Source organism: Podarcis raffonei, chromosome 5, assembly GCF_027172205.1.
Source record: "Podarcis raffonei isolate rPodRaf1 chromosome 5, rPodRaf1.pri, whole genome shotgun sequence".
NCBI lineage: Eukaryota > Metazoa > Chordata > Lepidosauria > Squamata > Lacertidae > Podarcis > Podarcis raffonei.
In genome coordinates this window covers 24,999,386-25,004,343 of record NC_070606.1, presented here as the reverse complement: position 1 = coordinate 25,004,343, position 4,958 = coordinate 24,999,386, and positions in this window count along the sequence as shown.

Sequence of the window (4,958 nt, the reverse complement as noted above, 5' to 3'; positions counted from 1 at the left end):
ACCTCAGTCGGGGAGGTGGTGTGTGAGTTTGTGTGTAGGAGAGAGGCAGGGGGTGGTCATGGTTGATTCAAGGGCGGGGGGATGGGGACTTCGGTGTGTTTTCCTTACTAGCTTCTGAAATTATCAACAGACAAGAACTGGATCTTTTATCAGCTGCCTTCTTGCTGGGGAGCAGGAAAAGGATGTTAGCTTTTGTGAGGAGGCAAGGAAAAGAAAATATTTAGTGATGGAGCAGTTTCCCAAGCCGCATGCCACACACTAAGCAGCCCGATGCAGCCACAGAACACGCTGAAAATTGCTGGGACATAAAAGCAGGGCTACATTTACTTTGCACTCAAACATATTAACATCCTGTGCCCAGGATGTCCAAATTCTGCACCAAGAAAACAGGATCCGAGATCCTGCAGCCTGTATACATAATACTGTTTTGCATAATGCTTTCTGTTTTTGCTATTCATGGGAAGGAGCTAGGAGCTATGCAGGGCATTGAAATCCCACAGCAAATAGTCAAAATCATCCAGCTGCTATTGCTTACATATTTTTGGCTATATTTTTTGTAGTCATGAGGTCTAGTAACTTGCTTTTTGTTTTAAGAAGCGAAGGCTGACATTTTCAGAAAACTGAATTCTGTGGCCATTTCCATATTCTCTGCTCCTTTTCTGAACGCCAGTGGAGACCCACAGCCTTGTTTAAAGACTAGTACAAGCTGGGTACAGCAAATACCACAATTTATTTCTATATCTCCTTACCTTATACAGTGGTACCTTGGGTTAAGTACTTAATTCGTTCCGGAGGTCCGTTCTTAACCTGAAACTGTTCTTAACCTGAAGCACCACTTTAGCTAATGGGGCCTCCCGCTGCTGCCACACCGCCGTAGCACGATTTCTGTTCTCATCCTGAAGCAAAGTTCTTAACCCGAGGTATTATTTCTGGGTTAGCGGAGTCTGTAACCTGAAGTGTATGTAACCCGAGGTACCACTGTATATCCTACATTTCTTTCATCATGCCACCCAAGGCAACCTACATGTAGTTCTCAGGCTGTCTCCCATCCAGGCCAGACCCACACCTGCTTAGCTTTAGCAAGATGGTGGCCTCATTATGGCTTGAATGCTTCAAGATTTTGATGCCAAATACAGACCAATATGGCGCCCTGAGAGAGGACAAAATTTGGAATCCGCCCCCTACTTTGAGCAAGTACCCATATAAATGTAGGTTTTATTATATTTACTAATAATTTGTGCTCCTTCAACTAGGGGCCCTGTTTGGGAGAACCACTCACACTGCCCTACATCTGGCGCTGATCGCAGGACCATCTTACAACCTTCAGTATTTCAAAGATGAAAACTCTTGCGCATTTAAAACATGCCATTCTCACAGGAAAGATCATTCCCTGAGCTGCCCATCCAGACTATCACATTGACAAAACTCTCTTCCACCTGCTGCACTGTTCATTTACTCTAAAGTAGTCTGGCTCACACTGATATAGAAGCTAGAAAGATTGGGGATTTGAAGTTGTTAGGATAAAATTGCCATGCCCCAGTTTCACAAGACATTTGGGACAAATGAATCTCTCCAGGAATAATCCATCATCTTCTGTTTATTACAAGCTATACTTTACATCCCTTAATTTGTATTGTGTTGTCAACTATTATACAGTTCTCTGTACGGATGCTGCTGCTTTCTCATGTTTGATATTTTGCTTCATCTCATTTACCACCCTTAGTCTGCCTAAGTTCCTTCTGTTCAATAAAAATAAATAAAAATTATTTTTTTAAATTGCCACCATCCTATTGTAGATGCCATTACATAGTTTGGCCACTAGGCAGCGCTGGACTTAGTTGTATCTGGTTAGAGACAGGAGTTTTCTGTTGCTCTTCTGTCTGTAGAGAGACTTCAAGCTTCTTATCGAGCTTCCTAAATAGTGTTTCCTTCTGTGACAACTGTTCAACACTAACCTGATCAGCTGTTCTTTGGGAAATGACGCACTGTGTGCATTATGTCATGTCTTAGTGGCCACCCTGAGCCCGCATTTTTTAACGCACTTAGAAACTGAAATGCATCCTCCTCCTTCCAGGATTTCTGGAGCCCTGCCTGGGAGAGGGAGTGGATACCAGGAACAGGAAGTGGATACCAGGAACAGGGCAACTCCAACTGACATGTTGCATGCTCCCCACTCCAGGGTTCAGTTCCTTGGAATGAAGGTCCATGGAGCCTATGTTGTCTTTTGGGTGTATGGTTTTATTTTAACCTGAGCGCAGGATGGATGAGCTCCCGGCATTAAGACTCCAACAGATCTCGCTTCCGCATTAGGTTTCCAGTGAAGACCTCACCGCCACCAAAGCCATAGCTTTGGGATTCAGTCCACAGACAAAGTCAAGGCTGCCTGTGTCTCCAGCTTCCAGCCCAGTCACAACTCTCTCTCAGACACTACCATCCCTGGTTCATTGCTCTCCAACCTAGGATTCTGAAATATACTCAGAGTCGCAAAGTGATTTCATGCTCTTTATTCAGCTCATAGTGGTGAGGAGGAATGAATGAAAGTCCCCTCAAAGTATCTGCTTTATATACATTATTTACACAATAGGCTGCACATGATTGGCTAATTCCGGAATTCTACTGTAAGCCAATCAGGTTGTGGATTCACTTCTATCTGGAGCATGATTGGGTAGTTCCTGCCAACCAATCATACTGCTGCATTGTTCTAGGACCAATCAGACTGCTGCATTCTGAATCCTATTGTTCTAGGACCAATCAGACTGCTGCAGTTTGGATCCTATTCAACTCAGTACATAACAGATTCAACCATCTAGTCCAGCATCCTGTTCTCACAGTGGCCAACCAGACAGTGACGTAGGAAGGGGGGTGCGGGCCGCCCCAGGTGTCATCACTGGGGAGGGGGGTGGCAAAATGGCAAAAATATGTGTTTTTAAAATAAGAAATTATTATCGTGGGAAAAAAAGGTTTTAAGTGCTTGTGTTCACAAGTAAATAAACCATAAAATAACACTTGCAACGGTATCTTTCCTTATTTTAATAATTTCAATGTGGTGGGGGGGGAGTGACAAGAAATTTTCTGCACCGGGTACCACCTGACCTTGCTACGCCACTGCAGCCAGATGCTCAGGGGAAGCCCACAAGCTAAATCTGAGCACAACAGCATTCTCCCCACTTGTGCATCTCAGCAGTTAGTCTGCAGAGATGAACTGCCTTTGATAGTGGGGGTATGGCATCATGGCTAATACCCCCCCCCCATTTAAATTTTGCTTGCTTTTTGTTTATAGAGTTTCCCACCAGAAGATTGCAGGGCAGGTTACAACAACATAAAAAATACAATTTTGAACATCAGTTCAATAACCGTAGGAAAGTCTTTCTCTCAGCCTCAGTCTCCTCTGTCTGTGAAATGGGTGCGGGGAATGATACCGATTTGCCATGCAGGGTTGATGATGTAAGGATTATAACAAGCTAAAGCATGGCAAGTTCTTTATACACAAAGGATGTTATTACCTCGCTGTTGATAATAAGGTCAGGGAGGAAAAGATGTAAAAACACCCCCCAAAAAGCCCTACCAGCCGGAATCTTTTTAGGACATATTTTTGATGGCAATTCCTCAGGGTCACAATTTCTCTGCATATAGTTTGAATAATTTAAAGGAGTTTTATGCTCACAGAACTGGAACAAGGATTCGGCTGTTCTCGGTGAATATATAGGAATGTTGTGTGGATTTACCACCTATACACCCAACTTAGAAAGTGTGGACTCATTCTGCCTGCCTGCCTGCCTGCCTGCCTGCCCCCCCCCCCTCTCTCTCTCCCTCTCTCTCTCTCCTTCCTTCCTTCCTTCCTTCTCACTCACTCACTCACTCACTCACATCCACTTTAAGCATATTTAAATCACCTGACTCCCTCCAAAGAATCCTGAGGGAATACCCCTCACAGAGCCCCCCAGTTCCCAGCACCCTTAACAAACTACAGTTCACTGGACTCTTTGAAGGAGGGCATACCCTCCAACATTTCTCTGATGAAAATAGGTTCATCCCATTCCATAATGAAAATTTTACTATTTATACCCCACAAATCTTACTGGGTTGCCCTAGTCACTCGGGGCAGCTTCCAACATATATAAAAACATAATAAAACATTAAGCATTAAATAAACTTCTCTATACACGATTGTCTTCAGACGGCTCGGGGGGTTGGATAACTCCATACCCTCCAACATTTCTCCAATGAAAACGGGGACATCTTAAGGAAAGCGGGACATTCCAGAATCAAATCAGAAACCGGGATGGCTTCTCTAAATCAGGGATGTCCCTGGAAAATAGGGACACTTGGAGGGTCTGGTAATGTACTTTAAATGTATGCTGTAGATAATTTGAACTCAAATAGTCTCAGGTAGCAGGGCTGGGAAAGATTGCTGGCTGAGATCTTGCTCAACAGCACACCACTTGCTGCATGTAGTTTAATGGTTGAAAGAATGAGCTTTAAAGTCATTGGTCCAAATTTCACCTCAGGATATGGCATGTCTGGGTACCCTTAAACAGCACGTTTTCTCAGCTCTGACCCCACACCTGCTACAACAATTTACTAAATTGTTGTAAAGGTAGTTCAAGGAAGTCTATGTGACGATCCCTAGCACGTAGGGAAACTCCTGTATAAACAATAGGTATTACTGTTTTAACTTTCCAGCTTGTATGCCCTGTAAAGTGCAATCTAGACTTTTAAAGAAAGGGATCCATCAAAGAAAGGGGTCACAAAACACCACCCACTGGGTGAGCAGAAGCACCTAACATAGCAGAATGCAGGACTGGCTTCAGAATTCAGCTTTCTAAGAATCTGGGTATCCATTGCTTAATATTAATTTTTCTAGTCCTTTTAGTGTGGAAATGAGCTTGAAAGTGTGTTGAGAAATCTCAGAAGCTGGAAGCATATAACATTTCCCAGCAGCTATGATGCATCACAAA